The 27,180-nt window shown below is 37.1% G+C and overlaps 1 protein-coding gene and 1 long non-coding RNA gene across 2 annotated transcripts in view; both read right to left on the bottom strand.

Annotated features, from left to right (window-relative positions):
• LOC105471091 (F-box and leucine rich repeat protein 17) overlaps positions 1–27,180 on the bottom strand; it is a 544,848-nt gene that overhangs the window by 78,654 nt on the left and 439,014 nt on the right. The window lies entirely within an intron of this gene.
• LOC139363806 (uncharacterized) overlaps positions 14,719–27,180 on the bottom strand; it is a 64,784-nt gene continuing 52,322 nt past the window's right edge. The window contains exon 2 of the long non-coding RNA XR_011624810.1: positions 14,719–27,180. This exon is cut by the window's right edge and continues 39,938 nt beyond it. This is a non-coding gene — a long non-coding RNA (uncharacterized lncRNA).

Below are 27,180 nucleotides of genomic sequence, written 5' to 3'. Positions count from 1 at the left end.
AAAATCCATATTCTCATTTGTAAACACAACAGGATGTGAATTAGTGACAAAAACATATTACACAACGTATGTGAAACATCCAATAATCATCTGAGCATGAATAGGCTGAGATGCTCAGTCACCAATGGGCAAAGCAGGGATGCAAATCAGCCTGATATTATTCAATCTATTGTGTGCAGCATTCTCTGAGGGTGGAATAAAGGACTCAGAAGCCAGTGTTAGACTGTGATTTTTGTCCTCTGGGAAACTCCACTTAACAGCTCTGAATATCATTAAAAGCCCATGAGGCAGTCATTCAAGGGCTGCTGTTGTAGGTTGTCATGGGAGCTTTCAAAATGTACACACAGAAAGACAGGCCATGATTACAGTCTTACCGCAGAGTAAATCCAGTGGCCAAAATGTTGATACGCTTACTCTGACCTCCAATAGCAATTATTGTCTGTCCCTTCTAATCATGAGATAAACTTTCATCATCATACAATAATGCTGTAAGCTCCTTGAAGGTAGAAACTGTACCTTTATTTCTCTCTTGTGGCATCTTGTGTATTTCTGGGCAAATGGTAGGTGTGCAGTGAATACACGTTGAATTGAATTACAGCATGAGATCATGTACTTGCCCCCGTCGGCAGAATCCTACACACCTCTCACTGGCAATATTGAGATTACAGGGGTCACTGGCAGCACTCTGCCTAATGGCATACTGACTGACAGAGTAGAAAATCAAATCAAGAAGGCCAGTATGACCTTTGAGTCGGCAGACAGGGTGTGCACTCACTGTAGCAACAAGGTCAAGATCAAAGTGATGAATGTCCAACCTTCTCGTACATGGCTAGAGACCTGAACTGACCACATCTGATTATCTGCACAATTTCATCAGCATCACATGTGAGTAATACTTTAAATGATAGTAAACACTGAGAGAGGAGCACAAACAACACAATCCCAGAGTGCAGCAAATTTACCAGCTTGAAGACGTGCACTTGACGACAGGCTTCTTGTGGATTATGCAAGCCTGCTGATTAGACATGAAAACAACTGCTTTATGGTGACCTGAAATGGGATTAACGTAAGCCGGATGAGTGTTAGAAATGCTTTAAAGAACCCAGTGAAGTACCATTCAAAATGATACAGCCAAGCTGTTTAAGAAAAAAAAAAATCCTGGGAAAACAGAAAAGCTGAGCTCAACTTGCTTATCAGTAATCAAAAAAAGGGGCAGCTCACACTGAGAAAGACTATGTGGGAAAACACGATTCTAGGCATCAAAGTCACTAGTTTCTATGAACATAGGGTGAAAGGGGTTATTAGTCACTTATCTGTCTTTTAGTGACATTGGTCTTCACAAACTATAGTCAGAAGAAGTAGCATGAACTTTAAATACTAAGGATAAAAATAAATACATTGTATGTAAATAGGTGTTTAAATGAGTTTTAATTTTTAAAAATAACTTCACTTTCAGCTATTGAAGAGCTCCTTTAATTGCTAAGAGAGAAAGTCAGTAGGTGACTGAGGCACTGCAATTTACATCTGCTTAGTGATGATATATTAGTATACTCTCCAGAGAGCTTCCAACCTGATTTTCTCCATATGTTGCCCATATGTTATATTTCCATAAACATATTTTCTAGAAAACAGCCAGATGCTTCACTTTTATACCTGAATAATAGTGGCCCTTCTTTATCCTTTGGTCTTATCTCTTCTGTAGATTTTGAAATATTTATAGTAATTAAATATGGAAAAGAATTATTTTTAAATGCATTGAATATAATCCCAGTTATTCATAATATTGTATTTCTAGGACCTACAAACTCCTTTTCTATAATACAAAAACTCTCAACCTTGAATATCAAGATAGAATATTATTGCCATTCAGATGAAATAGAATTTAGCATGAATTTTAGTGCATCGTCCGAACCAACATTCCTGACTATGTTCTGGAAGTGGATGATTTGCTGAATGAGTCATGAATGATCATCATCATCCTCATAATATCAACAACAGTTTATAGTTACTGAGCACATATGATGTGCCAGGTATTATGCTATTGGACATAATGTATCATTTATCATTTTACCTACAAGTAATATGTAGGCAAAAATGTCGTAATAATGTTTACAGCTCCATTATTTTCAGATTGAATTCATATAATTCTCAGTTATCCCAGTCATGATTTTGCACATCTGAGACTTGACAATCCTGGTGCTTCTGGGGCATGCAACGTGAGAAAGAGTAAATAAGTGACCTCTTTATTTCCTCTCTGTCCTCTTTCTCAACCTTCTTTCTTTTCCTTTTAACTACTAGAACCTCCACAGATTTGAGCCACGGGTCAGGGAGGAGTATGCAGATCTGCTTTCAACAAATGCCTCTAGGTGGGTGACTCTAGCCATGAAGTATTAGTGTGTACTCAACTTTTAATGTCAGGCTCCTGTATAGTGGGGAATTCAGAGGCAGTCTCTACCCTCAGTTGATTCTCATTATTTCATGTCAGAGTATGGAGGATCACCCTGTTTCCAGTATTTCCTATTTTCAATCACTGTACAGAATAATTCTGTGCGTATATTATACCATCTGAATTATGTCACTCTCTTGCTATAGCATATCCTTTCAAAATACAGAATCCTCTCTCTGTCTTCCAAAGTCTACTAGCTGATTCCAGTGTACTCCTTTCTCAAGACTAGTCAATGAAGGCCTGGAAGAGAAGAACAGGAGGGCTCAGCCAACCCAGACCAGGCTAATGCAAATTTAATTGACTATATTTCACCTGTTTCATGCTATTCCTGTCACAAATAATTCTTACAGTTCCATCCAGATGAAAATCAATTAAGGGGTAATAAGAATAACAACAGTGAGCATTTAGTGCTTAATGTGTTAAATTGTATACTAGCCACTCTGACTAGCATCCCATTTTAGTCTCAAAAGCCTCTGAAGTAGGCAACAGTATTATTTCTACTTAACAGATAATGAAATTGACACTTAGAAACATGAAATAACTTATTAAAGGTCACAAAAGCAGTAAGTGGCAGAGTTGTCATTTGAACCCAGGAAGTCCGACTCCAGAACCCACCTATAGCTACATATAATGCATTTTTAGAATAAATTTCATTCATTCATTCATTCCTTCATTCGTTCATTCATTCATGTAGTTCCTGTGTCTTAGGCACTGTGAATAATACAAAGAATAGGCCAGGCGCGGTGGCTCAAGCCTGTAATCCCAGCACTTTGGGAGGCCGAGGCGGGCGGATCACGAGGTCAGGAGATTGAGACCATCCTGGCTAACATGGTGAAACCCCGTCTCTACTAAAAATACAAGAAAATTAGCTGAGCGTGGTGGCGGGCGCCTGTAGTCCCAGCTACTCGGGAGGCTGAGGCAGGAGAATGGCGTGAACCCGGGAGGCGGAGCTTGCAGTGAGCTGAGATCCGGCCACTGCGCTCCAGCCCCGGCGACAGAGCGAGGCTCCGTCTCAAAAAAAAAAAAAAAAAAAAAAAAAAAAAGGATAGTAAGGCATGAATCCAACCATCATATAAACTCAGTTTTTTGGAGGAGGCAGACACATAGACAAACAACAGTGAGATGGCGTATATGCAAGGTGGTCAGCATGCAAGGTACAGAGAGGAGTGAATGCTGCCTGGAAGAACCAGGGAAGGCTTGTTAAATAAGGTGGTGATCTTCAGGGGCATGTTTAAAAATGGAAATACTTTAGTGGGGAAGGATATGGTCTCTTCTCCAAAGTATTTGCTTACACGTGGAGATGGAAGACAGGACTGCCTATTAGAAAAAAATGAAGTAGTTGGAGGGTGGGCGTGTACAGGAGAATAGCATGAGCTTATCTGGGAGGGTAGTGGGTTCGTTCTAGGAAGGACCTTAAATGCCTTGCTCCTTAGCAAGGAGGCTAAGGCTTAGGCTGTTGAGGAAAGGTTTTAAACTAAGATACATAACTGGATCTGCATTTTAAAAGGCAGGCGTTCTCAAACCTGGCTACACACCAGAATCACCTGGGGAACTTTGAAAGAAATACTGGGGGCCTGACCCCATCCCCAGAGAATCAAATGCAATTAATCTGTGGGAGGCCTGGGCATCAGTATTTTAAAGAGGTTCCTATGTAATTCAAATAGGCAGCCTAGGCTGAGAACCACAGCTTCTTGGCTTCTAATATCTAATTTATGGAGAAAAAAGTACTTTATTAAACATCTGCCATACAAACAGCAAAACTTAACCAGTAATTCAGGACATTTCACCTAAGATATGATTCTAAAAGATGTCTCAAACAAAATTATTGCTAAATCAAATGAAAAAAAAAAAAAACCCCACATACACTTTTGTCTGCGATTACATTTCAAAGTTACAGGTTTGCTGGCAAGGTGTGTGCCAGGGTGCTGAGGGGTTAAGTTACAGAACTAGATGATGATGCAACATTGAAAAGCCATGGCATTTAATGGAGTAAAAAGGACATCAACCACTCAACTTAAAAATTCTTTCCCTAAAATTCCATGATTCTCTATCATTGCATCTTGGGCGACAATAGTTAAAAATCACTTGAATCATTGCGCTACTCTACAGAATCATGGCTGACCTCTGCTGTGACAAGTGCAGAATACCCCCGGCTGAGTTACATAATGGAAGTATCTGCAACAGTGAGTTATTCCAACCCTTGGGTAGAATGACGGATGCTCCACAGTTTCCTCGGATGTGAAGCCGCTAGGGACCTGGCTGCAAGCATATATTTTTATAGACACCTTAGCTCATATAAAAGTTCTAATGCAAACTTTAGTGCTTGGGAACATTAAATAGGTTTAGGATGCTTCCCCAGAGAGTTTTAGTTCCATTAACACAAGACTTGGTGACTAAGGACGGATATAATCCTGATACCACATTAGAGATATAGAAAGAGAAACTCTTCACTGTCTTCAAGTCAGCACTCACATTTCAAAAGATAAGAAGAACCTTTCAGCATCAAGAGGACTAAATAATTCAATCTGAACCTAATTCAGCATCTTATGCATCCCCCTTCCTCCAACAGAGCTCATGTGGCAGAATATAGCTAAATTACTTCAGCTGTTAGAAAAGAAAGTGACAGAATTCGTAGGCTTCCTTCCGTGACCGTCGTGGCTGAAAGTTCTATTACTGAGCTACTGGTGCTTGGCCTGTGGAGATTCTGACTGTTCACTCTCAAATGGTTAAGGGCTGAGCTGCATGTAATAATGTCTGCCACCAACTCAAAGGTGCCATGTTGGTCCCTGACCAGGGAACACAGATGTTCCAGGAGCACAGATACTATGGGCACAGATGTTCCCATGCAGAGCTTCTACCTCTTGGCACAGGGCTGAGGGTGTACACAGCTGGATGCAGGCAATACCAGCACATCTACTGAGGCCCCATGACTGTCTTCAGAGTGCCTAACATGCCCGCACTGGATCCTTCCCTACCACCATGGTTCCTCAGGTCATGCAAGGCTCTAAAGGAAAAATAAAACTTTATCCTTTTGGAAAGTTCAGAGCAGAGGTCAAGGGGATGGACCATGACATTTCAAGGCTTCCCAATGGTAGGTTCCACAGCCATTTTTTCAAACGTCTGTGTTCCTCATCTCTTTGTAATAACCTCTGCTGCAATTAAATGGGCCTTCTCAGCAGTCACCCAACTTGATCTGCAAATTCTTACCAACAAATAACTACTGATGCCACATCTGTCTCCTCCTCACTATCTAATCACAAACGGCTCACTCGAACCATGAAGATTTGCCTATTACATTAGCTTTGAATGACTTCCAAGGGAGAGAAACAGGACATTTGGTTGGAGCTTTTTCCACTTAACTCAATCTCTTTGTCTATCTTCCCCTTATATGCAGCCAACCTCTCCACCTGTGCCTCCAGTGCACTCATGACTACTACTCTGGGATTTTGTCCCATTGAAAATACCTCTCCCTAGTATCTCTTATTATAACCAGCTCCCATTCTCTGTGTACAAACATGCACAATTTTCTCCCTTGCTGAAAAGAAAAAAAAAAAGAAAACCCATCTGATTTCTTCAACCATACTTCACCTAAGTAGAATTCTTTACCCCTTTCCTCACCTTCCATTTGCTTCTCTAAGTATTTTGGCAACTGTTTCATGATGCTGACTGCTCCGACAAAAGTCACCAACGTATTTCCCTTTCCAAATACAATGGACACTTTTCAGGTCCTCGTTTCACTGAATTGACCTTTTGGTAGCGCCTGGCGTAGTTGTTCATCCCTCTTTTGTGTAATGCTCCTCGCCCTGCCTCTCTGGGTATTTGCTTGCTCTTGCTGGCTCTTCTTTGCCTTGGTATCATGTAAATGTAGGTGAGCCCAGGCTTTGTCATTGCTTGTCTCCCACTATACAATACTTCCTGTATCCTGCGGACTTCAATCAACTCTATGCTTTGAGTCCCAGACTCTCCTAAGCTTTAGAGACGTAAGTGCAATAACCCAAATCTCCCTGTGAGCCCTTTCCATTCGGTATGCCAAAACTGAAATACATTCTGTTCTCTTAGCTCCCTCACTAAGCCTCCTTCCCTCACACCATCTTCCCCTGCAAACAGAAAACATCATTCATCTATTCCTAGGTTTACCACCTTAGTTGAAGCCATCACCATCCACCTTTTGGTTAACTCCAGTCTTCCTTTTCCCTTACCACTAGCCCCACACATTCCAGAGCAGTGTTGCCAAATTTCTTTTGCAACATTTTTCTCATTCATCCCTTTCTCTCTATCCGGACTTTCATAGTCTTGGTTCAGAACCTCATTATTATTATTTTTTTTATTACCCAATCTACTGCAATCATTGTAGTTAGTCTTCCCTTCTTCAATGCATCTTCACTCCAAGTTATCCTCTATTCCACTGGTCAAATAATGATGGCGCAGGGTCAAATCTGGCCTGCTGCTTTTGGTATATAAAGCATCTGCCCACTCCTTTATGTATTATCAATGACTGCTTTTGTGCTTCAGTGATGAAAGAGACTGTATGGTCCATAAACCTGAAATATTTACTACCTGGTCCTTTAGAGAAAGTTTGTCCAACCCACTACTGTCAGGATGATTCTGATCAAAAATACAAATCTGATCATGTTGCTTCCATGCTTAAAAGACTTTGGTAGTTACATTAGGTGGTGAGGTATCAATCTGTAACTGTCAAATGCAGCACTTCTGGCCACACTAAATAAACCCCTGATCTTGAAGGTGCCTTGTATATTGATGCCAACTTTGTCCTTCTGTGCTGTTGCATATGCTGTGCATTTTGTATATCATGCCCTTGATGTGAATAATTTATTTTCATCCTCCCAGATTCAGTTCAAATATCACCACCATGTAGCCTTCCTTGACTCCTCTTAATAGTGAGATCCTCTCTACATACCTTATTTCCATACACTTTATACATTTGTCTATTTTGCATTTATCACTCAGTATTTCATTCATTCATTCTTCTATTTACACATCTGATTGTCTTGCTAAGTCATGAGGACTTCACTTAAATATACTAAGAGTAAACTTCCAAATGAATGTAATGGAGGTTTTATGCCCTTATTTATATTAAGGTCAATTTTATTTCAAAATAGTTTGAGAATTTCTTCTACATGTCTGCTCACAGAATCACTTTACGTTCATTCAAGAAAGGCCATCTTAACATTTCAAAGTTAACATTTCATTTTAAATTAAACCAAAACGTTACTCTCCAGCTTCATCAGCAAGCATGTTCTTTACTAAAGGAGTTTGAATCTTTCCAACAATCTGCTCTTCAAGGAAGAAGTTTACCAATGTTGGTAGTTGTTAAGGAACAGCAGACATTGGATGTAATTTTGAAAAGATAATTTTAGAAATATTTTGAGCAATGACAACCATCTTGAAATAGAGAAACACTTTTGTTAACCTATTAACTTTGATGAGACTGCTACATGTTCTGGAAGGTCTTTTTTGTTCATTCAATTAAATCACATTGAAAAAAGAATGGACTACTCAATAAATGTATATTCACATTTTTTAAAAGACTATTGGATTCAAGTAGATAAAAGATCTAAATATAAAAAGCAAATTCAAACTTTTAGGAGAAAATTATCTTTATAAAGTTGGAATAAAGAAGGCCTTAAAAATGTAAAATAGAAGAAACAGAACAAAGCAAAAGATAACTTCAACTACATTAAAATGAAAAATTTGTTCATTAAGATAACATAATAAAAGTCAAGTCATGAATTTGGAGAATTCATACCAGTAAAAAATATAACTGACAAAAGATTAGCATCCAGACTGTCTAAGAATAACTACAAATCAATAGAAAAAAATTCAATCTTCTAAATAAAAAAAGATATGAATGGACAATCTAAAATATGAGGAAATTTGAAGATTCAATATATATACCTAAAAAGGCTCTACCTCATCAGAAATCAAGTAAATATAAATTTAAACCTTATGGAGATTCAGTTTCACAGCAATCGGATTGGCAAACATTAAAAAGTCTGGCAACATCAATCATTGGCAAGGATATTGAGCAATGAGAAATGTTATACCTGATGGTGAGAGTATAAATTAGCACAACTTACTTTGGAGAGCAAATTGGCAATATCTAGTAAAGTTGAAGATGTACTCCTATATTTATTCTTAGACACAAGGAGACACACAAGGATATTCATTGCAGCAATGTAATATGAAAGTGGAAAATAACCTAAATGCCCATCAATGTGAGAATGGAAAATTAAGTTGGGGTTGTTATATATAATGGCATAAAATATAAGAGCAAACGTGAAATAATTAGGACCACACTTAACAACGTGGATAAATCTCAAAAACATAATGCTGAAAAACAAAAAAAAAAGCAAGATGCAGAAGAATGTACACATACAATTTACATAAAATTTCAAAATCTGCAAAGGAATGATATATATTGTTTATAGATGCATACAAATGAAGCAAAGGTATCAAGATGTGCCTGGGAATGATAATACTAAAATCACAAAGGTGGTTACTTTTGGAGGGGAGAGACCGGGATGTAATTAGGGACTTCAATTTTCTTTGTAAACAGTTATTTTTTAAGCTAAGATATACTGATGTTTGTATACTATTCTCTATGTTTTGCTGAATATCTGGAATTTTCAAACTTTGAAAACTTACTTTTAAGACAATTATTTTTGGAGGAAGTTGTATAGAGCATGTACCATTATAATGTATCAAACAGCCAGACATGTTTCAGTGCAGAGATTTTAAAGTACACAGTATTAGAAGTTTTAGAATTAGAATTTACCTTAAAGTCTGACCAGTCTACCCCTTTCCTATTTGCAAATAAGGAAACGGAAGAATTACTTTTATCATTCAGTATTATTAGATTGGCTAGTAACAGGGTTAAGACCCCATCTGCTACAACCCCAGACACATGAGTGTACTTAAACTAAGGCATTCTAAGCACACTGCTCAAAGTTGTTCTAGTATTATTACTTTTATCAATCTCATTTTATGTATGTGTGTGTGTGTATATATATATATAGTGACAGAGTCTTGCTCTGTTGCCCAGGCTGAAGTGCAGTGACATGATCATGGCTCACTGCAGCTTCAAACTCCTCGGCTCAAGTGATCTGCCTGTTTCAGCCACCGGAGTAGCTAGGACTACAGGTGTGTGCCACCACACCTGCCAATCATTATTATTATTATTATTATTATTATTATTATTATTATTATTTTGTAGAGATGAGGTCTCACACTGTTGACCAGGCTGGCCTCCAACTCCTGGCCCCAAGTGATCCTCTGGCCTTGGCCTCCCAAAGTGTTGGGATTACAGGCATGGGTCACAGCTCCCCGCTAATCTCATTTAATCTTGAATCACAATCTTGTATCTTGAAACTTTTGTCAGGGACAAAAGCCCCTGCGTAATTTTTGGGTTGGAGATGACTCTGTATTGAGAAAATAATCAAAATTATCAAGTGAAAATAGTAATATGCAGAATAGTGTGTATATTATAGTATCACTTTGTAAAAAATGAAAAGAAACGAGAATACTATATTTGTGTGGCTTGCATATGGAGAAAAATACCCATGAATGGATAATAAATAAGAACCATGATTAGCAATTAGCAGGAATGGGTACTGGGTAGAGCACAGTGACATCTGGAGGGTGATTTTCTTTCTTATACTTTTTTTTTTTTTTTTTTGCAGTTCAAACCATGTAAAGGTATTACTTATTCAAAAGTTAATTGAAGAATTAAAAAAGAAAGCCCCTATAAGATGCACTGACATAGCTCCTCTGTTGTGAAAGATGTATTATTTTTCTCACATACTTCTCTCAGTGAACTCCAGTTCTAGCTTCTAATCACACCAACATGACTTTTTTCATGGGCTGATCAGAAAATGATGGCTGACAGATCCTGACAGGTAAAGTACAATGGCCTTTACCATGGCATTGCTATGGGCAATGGAGACAATTTCAAGGTCTCAGCTTCTTGTGTATTAAGACTTTAGTTTTAGCTTCTGAGTTGAAATGTCTCATGCCTCTTCCTTCCTATAGGCTTTAAGCTCTGGCAGGTAACATGGTGCAGGCCTTGCCTGGGCTGTGAGGTGCCTGAGTTTCTTCGGAGTATCTAAAATATGCCCACAAGCCACCTTGGCTCACCTTGACCCCTAGGTTTGTGGGTGCTTACTGGCTCATTATCTTTGCTTAGGCTTGGCTGACCTTGACCATGTGCTGCTAATTGTCATTGGAATATCCACGGTAAGCTCTTTTCCCCCTTTTCTCACCTGCCAAAACTACTAATTCCTAAGATGTGAAGTTATCACTAATATATTCTTCTGTTCTGATCATTTCTACCAATCAGATGGACGCTACTTCTTCCTCAACTTGTAATTTTGTTTCTTTATCTATTGGTCCTTTCTAAAGAGCAGGGTTCTAGCAGATAGCTTCCAGGAAAATCATGACAGTGGAGAGAACCCTACCTAGACTGAGAATCTAGGGCTCCCGGCTGAATAAAGAATAACTTCTATGGTCAGCTCTAAAATGAGTGGCTTAGTAGACATTATCTGTAAGGTTCCTTTACACAGCTAAAATTCTATAACTCTCTTATTTTTAAAAAAATTCTATTTTACCTCCTTCCACTCTATTCCTTTTCTCCCTAAACATTTAAAATATATTCTGAATAGAAGATGTGTTCAGACACCTGTACCCATAATTTAATCTCATAGAAATATATCACAGAAGACTATAAAGCCTCGGAAACCTAAAGGAACAAATGGGACTTGCTGCCTGCCAACTTTCCTCATGGGAAAAAGGCATTTTCTTTTAGAGAGAAAAATCTCTCAAGGTACTATGGTTAAAAAAAATAGGCTCCACTTTCTCATAAGGATATTATCATATATAATTTTCCCTAAGAATAAGAGGCAATAGAGAAATAAACCTTTTGAAAGTAGTCTGTTATTTTAACTTTAACGTATATAATCTATACATTTAGTCACTCACTTTTTTCTGAGTATTTACCTATCATAACCATGTAGTTAATTCTTCTCAACGAATTTGTATTTTTAATAACAATTGTCATCGTGTGACTGACACTGGACACCTGGGAGTCACGCTGGACTCTTTCCTTTTCTTGACCACACATTCATTCCATCACCAAATCCTGGACATTCAAACTCTGTAACAGACCTTGAACCATGTACTTCTCTGTTGCTCTTCTCCTGGGCCTAACCATCTCTTGCTTATACTCTTTAATAGCCTTGTGGTGGCCTCCTTGCACTCTGGCCATTCTCCAATCTCCTCTCCAGAGAGTAACCAGAGCCGTCTTTTTAAATCCATAAACCTGGCTGTGCCACTCCCCAGGGAACCCTTCAATGTCGTATCAACGGCTTTTGAATTAAACCCAAATTTCTTCCTTGGCCTTCAAGGCATACATGATTTAATTCCTGCCTTCCTTTCCATCATTAACTAGTTATGTGAGTTTGAGAAAGTTATAGGACCTCTCTTTACAGTATAAATTTCATGCTATAAAATGCCACTAAGAAGCAGATCCTGCCTATAAAGTGTTTAAGATAGCTCTTGGTACATAGCAAGTACTCAATGAGTGTTAACTATTTGAAAATTTAATAGTCAATAAAGACTTACAGAGCATTCGCTGTGTGTATAACACTAAGCTTGGCACTTCAAAAAACTAATGAAGCCTTTCTAAAACTTCTCTCAACCTGTATCCTTTTCTCATCACTATATCAACAAGGAGATTCCTAGTAACTATATGAAGTCTTGCACTTGGGGTCAAAGATCAATAGTACCAAAAATGGCTTAGGGCATTTTCACAGTTAGTGTGAAAACACCTTAAGGATTTTAGGTGAATGGCAAGTAACTAAGAGCACAGTGGTTTCCACACCACATCTGTCAATGCACTTCACACACACACAAAATTAAAGAAATCTTAGACCATGATATTACTTATATACAAAACAAGAGAAGTAACATGTTGCACTGTTCAGATAATATTTGGTTTTATTCTGGGTACCATATCTTATTAGGGACGTTAATGACCAATTTAAAGCAAGTAGGGAGGTAAGGGGCCTGCAAAGAATGTCATGTATGAAAGTTAAGGGACCTGGGTAATTACCCTTGAGAAGAAAAGATCTGAAAGAGTAGACAGACAAGATATTTCAAATATCTGAAAAATCTTTTTATAGACAACACATTCTACATGTTTTAATGAGCAGGGCTGGACCCAAAGCACAGAAGTTACAAGAAGGAAGACTTCCATTCTCATTATTAGAACTATCCAAAAATGAGGGAAAAATACTTGGGAGAGGAGCAAATGGCTCTTTATAGGGAAAGTTTTAAGAACAGGCTGAATGATCACCCTCTTAGAAGCATGTGAAAAGAATTTCCTTTTGGATAGAAGCACAGACTAGATAAGAGCAGCTAACATATACTAAGCACTTAATGATATGCTAGGAGCTTTACAAAATTATTCATTTAATCCTCACAACAACTCCATGAAATAGATACTGCCATTTTACTGATGAGGAAATTAATACAGGTTAAGTGACTTGCCCACTGTCCAACAGGAAGTAGCTGAAACAGGAGCGAAATCCAAGCTTCTTGGTTCCTGAGTTTGACTGTTAGTTTACGTTCTACGTAACTTCTAAACCAGATGATTTGTGAATGTCCTCCACCTCCAACTTCCATGTTTCCATCTCACATAACTTTCTGCAGTCACTTTGTTGACTGCTGTCCCATATGCCTTTAATTTCCTGTTACTAAGATTTGTTAGAAAAGAAAGTTTTTCTGAATAGATGAAAGTGTACAATTTCCTGGAGATGTACAGCAATTCACATGCAAGGGGGAAGGTTGTTGAAGAAGGGGAACATTAGTCTATGCAAACCCTCCAGGAAAAAAACAGAAGTCTCTGCAACCAGAGAGGGACACCTCTCTGCTCATTTAGAAAGCAAATTTCTGGGATCACTTTAGATATACAATTATTTTAAATATGCAATATTTAGTCCCTATTTAACAAAGGGATCTCAGAGAAAATAAAAATACATAGTAGTGTTTACAAATATCTTCTTGTCATTAGTCTAAAAAAGTTTAATTAGAAGTTATTAACACTGGGAATATTCTGAAAATAGAATAATCATTATACAATATTCCCCATAAAGAGAGAGTTTATAAAATAAAATGTTTCAGAATAATTTGAGATACATACAAATATGGGGTAGATAAATGAGGTAATGGCAAAAAGCAGAATGCCACAGTGAATGCACAAATATGCCACTCTGGTAGAAACTTTTGGGTGTATTACTACACTCAGATGTCTCATTTGGTCTCATCTGGCACAATTTTGCAGTGATAGTAAAAAATACAATTTGCTCACTTAGAACATGTTTTAGAGCTGGGTGAGAAATAATTTCTCTAAATTGAATATTTGGGAACCAATTTACAACCCCAAATCTGCTATTAACCTCAAAATAGGTAATTGCAAGTTTCTGTCTAAATCCATTTGTCATAATAGAGCAAATTAAGAATCACATGATGGATGTGATTAATGTGTGACAGTTATCATGAACACCATGAGCACAAACTAATAACAACATCAAAGAGAGATTCCAAATGTGATGCAGTCATGAAGGCAAAACTAATTTTCAAATTATAATAGCAACATCCAAGAAAGCTAATGTTTTCTTTGTGTGACAGTCATGGCTGGGCATCTGGACGATGGCTGGCCACTAATGTCCTAATAAATGGCAGGCACACACTAGAAAGGCTGTCACCATGTGGTGGGCTGAGCACAGTTGCTGCTGCCATCATCATAATGGACTGGCTAGGCAGAAGGTCATAGGGTGCTGGAAAAAAGGAAGTCTCATTACTGGCTCAGTCTCAGGGTTCGATGTGCCTGAGAGTTCTGATGCACACGGCATAAACACATTTTCAATGCATATGGGTAATATGTCTGCTTAATTTTGGTCTTATGCAATATTTCTTCCCTATTTTCTGCTGAGAGAATATCAGAAGACTTGAAAAGTACTTGTAATTTAGTAATTTAGTGTCACAACAATTAAAATGTTTTATTTATGTGTAGAGCTTACTTTCAGCAACCATCACATTGGCACTCAGATAAAAAACTGCCAGTGCATTCTGGCAAAACAGGTACTTAGCTGATGGTGCTTGAAATCTGGGGGAAGCACATACTCTGGCAGGGCCTAGTGGGCCTGGTGCTACAATGCACCTACCTTGCTAGACTGAATGCCATGAGGGGAGGGCGATTATCTTGACGTACCTGGCACTGAGCATGGTGCCCTGAGCAGATGGCCGAGAAATCAAGGGCAGTACATGAGAGAGCTAAGCAAATGGATGTAACTCTGGCTTTGCCATCTACTAGCCTATGTAATCCCAGGCAACGATGTCAGCTCTCTGTCTCAAGTTCTCTCTCCAAGAATGCAAACAAGTTGTTGTGAGGATCAAATAGTGTATTAAAGCATTTAGTATATAATTGTGCTAAAAATGGCAGTTTATTGCATCAAATACATTTTCATAGATTAACAGTAGCAACAAAAATTCTCTGCACAAATCTACCCATCTGACAAAGGGCTAATATCCAGAATCTACAAAGAACTTAAACAAATTTATAAGAAAAAATCAACCCCATCAAAAAGTGGGTGAAGGATACGAACAGACACTTCTCAAAAGAAGACATTCATGCAGCCAACAGACACATGAAAAAATGCTCAGCATCACTGGCCATCAGAGAAATGCAAATCAAAACCACAATGAGATACCATCTCACACCAGTTAGAATGGCAATCATTAAAAAGTCAGGAAACAACAGGTGCTGGAGAGGATGTGGAGAAATAGGAACACTTTTACACTGTTGGTGGGACTGTAAACTAGTTCAACCATTGTGGAAGACAGTGTGGCGATTCCTCAAGGATCTTGAACTAGAAATACCATTTGACCCAGCCATCCCATTACTGGGTATATACCCAAAGGATTATAAATCATGCTGCTATAAAGACACATGCACACGTATATTTACTGTGGCACTATTCACAATAGCAAAGACTTGGAACCAACCCAAATGTCCATCAATGATAGACTGGATTAAGATAATGTGGCACATATACACCATGGAATACTATGCAGCCATAAAAAAAGATGAGTTCATGTCCTTTGTAGGGACATGGATGAACCTGGAAACCATCATTCTGAGCAAATTATCTCGAGAGAAAACCAAACACCGCATATTCTCACTCATAGGTGGGAATTGAACAATGAGAACACTTGGACTTAGGAAGGGGAACACCACACACCGGGGCCTGTTGTGGGGTGGGGGGAGGGGGGAGGGATAGCATTAGGAGATATACCTAATGTAAATGACGAATTAATGGGTGCAGCACACCAACATGGCCCATGTATACATATATAACAAACCTGCACATTGTGCACATGTACCCTAGAACTTAAAGTATAATAAAAAAATTCTCATTAAAAAATGATCTGCACAGCACTTGTGAGATGGGTGCAAACAACTTTTAATTGTACAAAACTAGTTTTAAAAAAGGAAAAATCTAATTTGCTTTTCAAAGCTTTTTCTCACAACTGTCTAAAAGAAAGCAGTCCCCAAACAGTAAATTCTGATAAGAATAAATGATAATCTGGATATTTATTGCCATATATAAGCTCAATTAATTTTGGAAAATTTTGACTATTTTAACACTTGCAAAATATCAACAATAGGAAAACATGAGCATTAAAAAAAACTCCTTTAGTCATTTGTGCAAGTATGCACATATATGCCAATTTATGTGCAGAAACATAAAATAAATAATTGATGGATCCTCTCTTTCAAATATTTTTACATTTACTCTTTGTATTCTTCTATAATGGTCTTTCTCTGGTTTATCTCCTTTGACAGAATAGAAATTGAATTTTTTTGTATTGCTAATAGTCTTGAAATTAAAGCGGATGTATTAGGTGCTGGCAATTTTCTACATCTGCCTCCACTATAACTGAAATTATTTCAGCATCATCTTTAGGGATAAACTTTACTTGTTATTTGTAGACTTCAGTCACAGAGTTGGTTAGAAATGATGAGTATTTTAATATAATTGTTTCTTATTAAAGGGTCAAATCTTAAAGAAAGTATTGCTAGGTCTTTGTGGAACTGTTTGAATTACAGGTTCTCTGATGTATGTTACATTTTGAATGCACAAATGTGATTGTCTTATTTTAATATACCATCAGAAAGCTCAGATAACCAAATGACGTTTTCAGTGGTTCAATTTCAAATATTGGCATGGTTCCAAAATGGAGACCTGGAGTAAGTAATCAGAGATTAAAGCAAGGCTATTTGAACTATTCAAATGGTATAAACGGCAAGTTGAAATAATCACACATTCCGATTAAACTACGTAGTGTACATGAATATGGTTTGGACTAAGGAAGTCCAGCTTTTCTTAGAACAGGTAATAAGTTAATTTGACTTTCCTGATGCATAATATATAAATATTCAATGCAAATAACTAGGGGGAAATCTATATCTATATAATTTAAATTTAAAACTACAGTGTTCCTCAAGGCTCAGTCCTCCTCCATTACTCCCACCAAATATTCCTCCCCTCTCACAGGTCAGATGTGCTTTTGTAGATTCAGCTATTGCTTTTGAGTGGAGAACTCTGAAATGTTTATTTCCAGTATGTTAAAGTACAAGGAAATTTCGAGACTCTTGTTTCATACTTAAAAACAAAAGGAAGATGGAACATGAAGTCGCTTGACTACATTTACACATCTAGTTGGTGTAAGGAAAGGAACTAGAACACAATTCTCAAAAACTCCAGTTATGTGCTGCTCTCTATCATACAATACTGCTTCCCTTTCTAGCTTTGGTATCTCATTTGTTCTTCTTACTAGACCTCACACTTCAAATGTCCAAAAGCAAAGTCTTCACCTTCTCTTGCAAGCCAGTTCCCATGACATCTTTCTTCACCAATGACGTCTCAGTCTCTAGGTAATCCCTGCATGAAATCGTAAGATCGTCTTTGACTCCTTCCTTTTTACCTTCTAAATATAATCAATAAGTCTTTGGTATAGTGAGTACATTGAAATTATATCCACCTTTCGAGAACAAGTGCAAATACCAGCTCTTCAATCAAACCCTCCAAAGTAATTAATTCATGTTAATTTCTCTTTCCTTTAAAATTATAGAGCACTGATTGAATCCACCAATTATTTTGATACTTAATCATATATCTTACTGTGTCACTAATGACTAAACTCTAAATTGTTTTGTATTTCTCATAAGACCTAGAAAAGTTTATGATTAGTAGGTACTCAATAAATTCTCACTGCGTTTAATCACATTTCTTTATAACTTGTTATTGGCTGACATATATCTAAAACATGAATAAAATGCTTGCAAATATTTTGATAGTTTTGAATATTAAAACCACAGAAAGTGAGTTCTGAATAAATATTCCTCTTAAAAGAGCATTTTATTTAATATAATAATTCCAAGTGAGAAGAAAGTATGAGAAAAGTTATGCACAAAATAAAATGGATATAAAATAACCATCAAGTATTATGTACATTACCAAAATGGGGCCATTTAAATAAATACTTTTCCTGATACTTACCTATTTGAATTACATAAAAATAATTTAAAATAGCAATGACTTTAAAAGACCAGTGATATCTCATTAGGAAAGAGCAGTTCAGAAAGTAGGCTGAATCATGCAGTGAACCACCGTCAGTGGGCCTGTAGGCCATGGAAGGAGCACTGTTACAGAGTGCAAGGGTCCTCAAAAGGAAACACTCCTTTAAGAAATCATTACTAGGCAAAGACAGCTGATTTTAATTGTTCAGACTGGTACACAGGGAGAATGACAATCTCCAAAGTAGAGAATTCTTTTTACCCTCCTAATTAGTCCAAGAAGTTGACATACCATGGCATATTCATGAGTCTACGGGAGAGGAAACAGATTTTAAAAGGAGAGATGAATGAAAAGACAGCAGATGGAAAGAAAGTGGTTTTGATCACAGATGACTATAAATGAAGGACAATTGAGGTAAATTAATATTAGAGAAGTTAGAATAAAATTAATAAATATAAAAAGCAGAAGAGAAATGGAAGAAGGTTATAGGAAATTCCTATCTATAAAATTAGGTTTAAGAACTATAGATTGCACAATTTCTGCTTTGATATTAAACATGCTCATCAAGCCAGAGATTTACTTCCAAAGCCACCCAGGAAATTCAATCTTGTTAATTTACTGACACCCCATAGATGTTAAGTATGGAATATGTAAAGCACTTTGAAAATTGACTATCTTAAGTTTTACTCAACTTCAAGGAAATAAAATTATCAGTTTTAATTATAAAACAATTTCTTAGAAAAAGAAAATGCTAAAAACTAGTAAACTAGAAAGGATGTCACCTTTTATTTCTTGATATTTAAAAAAATTGCAAGAAATCACAGAATAATTTTTATAAATAAATTAACATTAACTAGGAGTAAGCACTAGGCCAAAGGACCATGAATTCAATACATATCACAAAATAGTTCTTCCTCTCACCTAAACAGCTCTTAGTCTTAACAAAAAAAAAATTAGAGTGTCCAACATGAGTAGCATAAGTTTGAGATTTTTTAGAAACAAAAAAACTAAGAAAGATTACTTTTTAAAAACCAATAACTAAGAAACATCACAAAGATGCTTCACTTTACCACAAAGTGATCTGAAACCCTCTTTAATGTTGATTTTGCAATCACAGTAGAGGCAGCTCAGAGCTATTGCAGTGCGCTGTGACAAGAGTCTCCAAAGGAGATGAATGAGATCATCCTATTGATAAGGTCGCAATCGATCTGAAGCAGACCTTTTTTAAATTAGCAAAATGTTACAGCACTTTAGTAAGTGTCACCAACAGCCCTTCTCCATGAAAAATGCACTGGCTCATGGAAAAACTAATTTTGTAAATTAAAAATCTGTCTCATAACAAAAAAGTGTGGCTACACCTATTTTTCCTCCAAACGCTCAGAGACAGAGATTCTCAAGGTAGCCTGCTTTTATATCTGGTTTCAGAAGAGCTCACCTCTCAAAGATCTCTTAAAATAAGTTGTTTCTACTAATTAATATCAATGTCTATGGTTAAAAGAGTCAAAAGAAAGGTTCCTCAAAATACTAATAGATATCAATCTCAAATAAATTCTGATCCCATGAACATAAAAACATCTTTAGCATTACTTTCTAAAAAGTCAATTACCTCAAAATCAATTACCTCTAATTCATCTGAAGAAAGCAAAACTAATCCTTCAGCTTTCTGGGGAGGAAGAAAGTGGACACAGAAGGAATCTTAGATGGTAAAGGGGCTGTCATAAAACCATCAAAAACATAATCATTGTGTAGTAAAAGTCAATTTCTTTTTCTTTCAAGTAAAAATTATTATGGAAACTTCTAGATTTATACACACATAATGGATGAATGTATAGATAATAGAAATAATTTTATTAATATCTTTAGAAAGTGATTCTCAAAATGGAAACCTGCTTCAGAATTACCTTGCACTTGTTAAAACTTCAGATTCCTGAGATCTCTGCAGGTATGGTAAGGAACCTGCAATTTTACTATGTTCCAAGGTGTTTATTTTGCACGAGGTTTCAGAACCACTGCTATAGCAAAACTTGGTTGGCCACTTCACTTGTATCCAAGATGGTGCTGGTAACATGGAGCTTTCTTTCTAAAGGTGTAAGGGGGAGTGATCAGAGGTCAGATAAGCCAAAGGCACCAACTCTAGTTTTTCCCTTTATAATCTAACTTTGGGCAAGTTACTTAAACTCTGAGTTTAGGTTTCTCATCTGAAAGTAAAAATTTTAATATCTCATAGAGATGTTTTAGGGATTAAAGAAAATTTATGTTAAGAGTCTGACACACAGGAGACTTTCAAAGACAGTATAATTAGTTCTGTCCCCACAGTGACAATTAACTTCTTCTGCAGCTGGTCCACAGAATGTACCTCAAAACAGCAGCCAATCAAAGAGACTGACTACTCTGGGGTGGTGTGCTCCTAACTCCCCAAGACAAGCTGATTTCAAGAAATCTTGAAAATTTTTACTACGATTTCATAAAATTAATTTTCAGGGGTGGGCAGAAAAGAGAACACTTACTGGGCAGCTTAGGAAAAAATTAAGAGAAGCACCAAAAAGAACTGGCTACAAAATAAAGACAAATGTTTGGGTTTTCTCAGTGCTCAACCCTAGGTACTGATAGTACTGAGATGGTAGCAAGTGAATTAGCATCGGTTTCACATTTAAAATTAGGATTTAATTTGCTACCTTCAGTACTGTGAGGTTGACTCCTTTAGTTTTAAATTTACATGGCTTCACTGCTTTGATTAATATAGTCACTTCCTGATTATTCCTTTCTTTCTTTTGTGGTTTCTCAACATTTCGGTGTCACTGATTAAGATTCCTTACACCCGAAGTATACAGCTAACAGGACAAAGGGCCCCAGCTTTGTAAGTAATCCAGGTGAAGATAATAGGGACAGAGACCCAGGAAGAGTGGGTGTAAACAACATCTGGTTCCACCGACTGTTCACTATACTCAGCCAATTAGTGTGATCAGGAAGTAACATACTAACAAACAGTTCTAACACTGGAATGGAGAGAAAGGAAACAAGATTTTTTCCCATTGGTTAGAAAAAACTGGCTCCAGGTCTAATTATAAAAAAAAATAAAATCACTCAACAAGAAGAGAAGCTTTAATTCTTATTTAGAATACACAGTTAGAAATATATTATTTAGAAAGGACTACACTCAAAAATGATGTCAGTGAACAGAAAGTTGACATCATCTTTCAGATCTCCATACAAATTTTAACTCATTGGTGACATATGCTTTCTAAATTTGCAGCACATACTATTTTTCCAAATAAAATAACTGTACAGTTCTGTGCTCACATCACCTCAGATTTAACCTAAATTGGTTTGCATGCTTAAACACTGCATAAACACACACTGACGTACACATATAGAAAAAGTAAGCACTTTCAACTGTACTTTGACTGCCTAGGCCATAATTTGTACATATTTAAAATATAATTGTGGTAGAAACTTCCTAGTGATTCAGTTGGATCGAGGAAGAAAACAAAAATGTTGAAAAATGAATCTCTATTTTCCATGTTCACAGAGCAGTTTTAAGATGACCTGGTGAATTCTGTGGGGAGCAGACATCAACACAGGCAACGTATCCTTAAATAGCAGTCTGTGGCCCAAGCATTCTGTGCAGGGAGTGAGGTCCAGTGTCCAAGTAATACACTGCTAATTGTTGACATGGCAGAGAAAAGGTCTAAGTTGAAATAGTTCAATGGCCATGTGATACAGGTGAACAGTATGATTATTTCCCTTACGATTATGAATCAACTTTGGTACACAGAAACGGAGTAGCTTGAAAAAAAATTAATCATGAGTAAAAATAAAAGGAGAAAAGATAGCCCAGGTTCTGTTTTTTTTTTTGTTGTTGGCTGTTTAGAGCACATAAAGATATAAAACTGTTTGTTTATTTTTTCATAGGTTTAAATATCTCTTTTCCCTTTATGGTCATCACTGTTCCGTCTTTTCAGTTCTAATACTCTTATGGACTAATATAAAATCTTTAATCTCAGAACTAAACATGTACTATATAGACCTCAGAGTAATTTGCACTGCAGCCAGCTACAAAATTTGAGAATCAACATCTCATATACTTTTTCCGACTTACTTTTGAAAAGAAAGAAAAGCTTAAATTATCTTTCCTTCTATAGTTTGCCAGCCAGAGGGTAACTTGTCCTTAAAAAGCACTGAAACACAGATGACTTAGCTGTTTAATCTATAGATAGCTCTTATGTGCTCCTCTGTCCTGCAGCCTCACTTCTTCAAGGAATGGTGCAAGAGCTGTCAAATGAACATGCATATGGGTGCTCCTGGCATGCCCCTAAACAACAGTTTCTTCTTCCAGTCCCTGTCTTTTCCCAGATAATGTGGCTGCCAGCTAATACCTGTGACCCATTTTTTATATATTAGGCAGGCCTGTGCTTTCTCAGACATATCCAAGTTAAAAGAATTACATTCGAAATTAAATGGAAAATAATCCTGTCATAATGCTAAGAAGAAAATAATGGAAAAATTACATCATGTTCTAAATCGTATATAGATCACTCATTTTCTTAAAATAAATTCTGGCATATTAGAGTTTAAAATGTCAATTATGGTCAAGGTTCTGTGGAAATTAGTGAAGAATTGAAGATCAGGTGCGTTAGCATCAGGAAGTGACTTGAATCATGTGGTCTCCATGGTAACAGCCTTGGTGCTTACATCAAAGGGCCTTCTCTTACACGCACCACACGCCATGATATTTTTGATGAGTGCTTGGGCCATGGAATTGTTCTCCTTATAGGTGGGGGCCCTCTGCATTCAAGGCTGGCCATTAACCTTAATTTAGGAATGCTGATGGGTGAAATTATCAGTCACAGAGCCCTGAGTCTAGCAGGGTACAAGGAGTACTTTGTAAAAGGAGGGGTAGTCAAGAATAATTTAGAAGTACCTTATATATTTTCAACTTACTTTTAGTAATATAGAAAACTAAAGTGTTTTGAGTCATGATCATTATTTAACATACAGGGCTGCTATATAAACACACACACACACACACACACACACACACACACACAGGCAACACTTTATCATTGAAATATATTTTATTTCTGTATATATGTTGTGATGTGCTCCACCTGCCTTCACCTGGTTCTAATCAACCTCATGCCCCCTTACACTCACTCATCAAACTCACTGGTTTATTTGCTTCGTACACTTCAATGGTCACACTGTGAAAAGCATGTTAACCACCCCATCTTGTTTATATTTTAACAGGAGTGGCTTTTATTACATCCCCAATGTATAAAGTTTTGTTATAATGGTTCTTATAATATGGGGACTAAGTGTGACATTTGTTACTAAAAACATTACAGTTTTCAGGTCTTTTCCAACCTGGCCTTGATTGACACAGAATAGAGCTTAAAGAAGTTTGCTGAAGTTGTGGTCAGAAACAACCACTGAGCTCCCTGCTTCTTTGAAACTCTGTTTTCTCATCTGTTGAACTAACATAGTCTCACAAAGGCAAGAAAAGCTCTGGGAGGTTTATTCAGCACTTTGTAATAAAATCCATACTTACTTCAGGGGATGTTTCAGTAGATCTGTTCTCAGTGACTAAAATTCATCTATGTACTTTCCTTCCCACGTGACACACAAGTCCCAGGGCCTTACTCTGTTGTGGAAACTGATATTCAGAATAATCAAGAACAGGAATGATAGGGACAGAAGTCTGGAGAACTCTTGATTCCTATTGGTTCTCAGTTCCTTTTTATTTTTGCTCCTTTAGTTACCTTGCTTTTCATGTGGACTAAAGCTTACTCATTTATCCATGGTTCTGGGACACAGTTTGTCCTCACTAAGTATCTCAATAGTTACTTTCTCTTTTTTTAAGGTGTACAATGTGATATTTTAAGATATGTATACATTATGGAATAATAACTTCATATATCATTTTTGTGGTGAGAACAGTGGAAATTTACTCTCTTAGCAATTCTTTTTTTTTATACTTTAAGTTCTAGGGTACATGTGCACAACGTGCAGGTTTGTTACATATGTATATTTGTGCCATGTTGGTGTGCTGCACCCATCAACTCGTCAGCACCCATCAACTTGTCATTTACATCAGGTATTACTCCCAATCCCCCCTCCCCCCTCCCCATAATAGGCCCCGGTGTGTGATGTTCCCCTTCCCGAGTCCAAGTGATCTCATTGTTCAATTCCCACCTATGAGTGAGAATACGTGGTGTTTGGTTTCCTGCTCTTGCGATAGTTTGCTGAGAATGATGGTTTCCAGCTGCATCCATGTCCCTACAAAGGACACAAACTCATCCTTTTTTATGGCTGCATAGTATTTCATGGTGTATATGTGCCACATTTTCTTAATCTAGTCTGTCACTGATGGACATTTGGGTTGATTCCAAGTCTTTGCTATTGTGAATAGTGCCGCAATAAACATACGTGTGCATGTGTCTTTATAGCAGCATGATTTATAATCCTTTGGGTATATACCCAGTAATGGGATGGCTGGGTCAAATGGTATTTCTAGTTCTAGATCCTTGAGGAATCACCGTACTGTTTTCCACAGTGGTTGAACTAGTTTACAGTCCCACCAACAGGGTAAAAGTGTTCCTATTTCTCCACATCCTCTCCAGCACCTGTTGTTTCCTGACTTTTTAATGATTGCCATTCTAAAACATACATTATTACTAACCATATTCACCACGCTGTGCAACACACCTCAAAAACATATTCCTTCTGTGTAACTGGAACTTGTATCTTTGACCGACAACTCTCTGCTCCCTCCCACTCCCAGCCTCTGGGAATCACCAGCCTACCCTCTGCTTTCAGGAGTTCAACTTTTTTAGATTCTACATATAAATGAGATCATGCAGTATTTGTCTTTCTGTACCTGGTTTATTTCACTTAATATAATGTCCCATAGGTTAATCCATGTTGTCCCAAAGTAATTCAAAAAGGTTTCTGAATAAATAAAAAATACAAATCCAGCAATCCATTATTCTTGGGTCTGAGTACAACTACTTCTACTACAGCTGGAAAAAACGCTAATACTGTAACATTTATTTAATCACTATTTACTGACTGCCTCTTCCTTCATGCCAGGTACTGTGCTGGGAAATCAAGATACAGGTAAGTCACAATCCAAACTGTAGGGAGTTCCAAATCTATAGACAAAGAAGGACAAGTAAGTATATATTCTCAGTACAGTGTGACTCAGGTTACCAAAGGGTATGCACAGGAAGTTACTTGGGAACTGAGGAGAGGCAGGTAGGATGGGTGCCAGGGAAGTTTTCCTTGATAAAATGAAGTCTAAGCTGAGTAAAAAGTGATAGGGAGAACAGGCTGGCTGGAAAGAAGCGGGGGTCCAGGTTGGAGAGGGACACTTCAGGTAGAATAAGCAACACATGCAAGAAGCACAGACATGGGAACTTCAGGTGTTGTCAGCTGCTTTTTTTTTTTTTTCCTTTTCCTTTTTTTTTTTGAGACAGGGTCTTCCTGTGTTGCCCAGGCTAGAGTGCACTGGTGCAATCTTGGCTCACTGCAGCCTTGACCTCCCAGGCTCAAGCAATTCTCCCACCTCAGCCTCCCAAGTAGGTGGGACTACAGGCACATACCACCATGCCCAGCTAATTTTTGTAAATTCTTTTGGTAGAGACAGGGTTTTGCCATGTTGCTCAGGCTGGTCTGTAACTCCTAGGCTCAAGTCATCTGCCTGCCTTGACTGCCAAAGTGCTGGGATTACAGGTGTGAGCCACCAAGTCTGGCCAGGCAACGTCTGATTAGCCAATGTGATAGGGGTGGAGAGTGGGAGTAGGCAGTAAGAGTGGGGCAAGGGGCAAGAACAGGGGAAGTAGTTACAAATTATTCAAACTCATGAGTAAAACAAAATGAGTCAAAACCTGGTATGATTTGGATAAAATGGAACATAAAATCATGAAATGTATTTCCTGATATATATGTTGTGTTTGTTAAAAGACACCTGATTCAAGAATGCTTGCATTTCAATGTGAGACAGCCTATCTCATGGTTGCATGGGTTTCTCAGCTAAACTTTTTATTTCATATGATCATGGGATAGGGTCTATGTCTGTGCAGACAGGTGGGAGGGAACACACTCTAGGAGACAGGCCCTTGGGGTTTGAAGAAGAAAAGATCAACATTTTAAAAATGATACTTTTATTTACATTTACAATAAGAAACTAATTGTAAATGTGACCCATCAGACAGTGAAATGCCTTTGGAATAACAAATGTGAGCACGAAATTATCTTCACTATAGATCTGTTAAATATACTTCTATTGTATAATTCTTTAAAAGGAAGAATCATTTTAAGATTAAAAATAAAATATCTACACAATTTCTCTTTCAGATGATGAAAAAGGTCTGGAGATAGTGGTGATGGTTGTACAACACTGTGAATGTACTCAATGCCACTGAACCGTACACTTAAAACTGGTTAAAGTGGTAAATTTTATGCGATGTATATCTCACCAGTTAAAAATTATTTAAACCCATAATAGTTATAATTTGTAGTATAAGAATTTTTATGTAGAGTAAAACAGCATTAATGACATTTAGCAATCTATGCTTTCACCGTGATCATAACATTTTAGTATATAAATTGCTACCGATCATTAACCATCTATTCTGTGTCAGACCAGCTACACATGTATTGTGTAATTTGGATATTGGTATTTTTCTCATTTTAAAGATGACAAATACATATTACTGGGATAGAAAATACCATTTACATACAAAATTAGGAAAACATACATGGATGTTATTGCTACTATCCTGCATGCCAAGGGAAATTTTTAAATTGATAGTTTATTACATTATTAAATGCATTTTAAAAGTTATCTATGAGCTAGTTTCTCTGGAATTAAATAGCAGGGCAAGTGTTAAAAGTTTTTTTTAATGAACAAATTTGATTTTATTTTGAAGGAGACATGTTTATAAGCTAATTATAATTTCATAAATTAGAATAGAGAAGTAGATATCAATAAATTTATATTGCTTGATACATTTATTTTAATGACTTCAGTTATTTCATGATCTATATAGAAGTCTTTGTACATGTGCCCAAATTTGG

Source organism: Macaca nemestrina, chromosome 6, assembly GCF_043159975.1.
Source record: "Macaca nemestrina isolate mMacNem1 chromosome 6, mMacNem.hap1, whole genome shotgun sequence".
Classification (NCBI taxonomy): Eukaryota; Metazoa; Chordata; class Mammalia; order Primates; family Cercopithecidae; genus Macaca; species Macaca nemestrina.
This window is presented reverse-complemented; position numbering and strand designations above follow the sequence as displayed.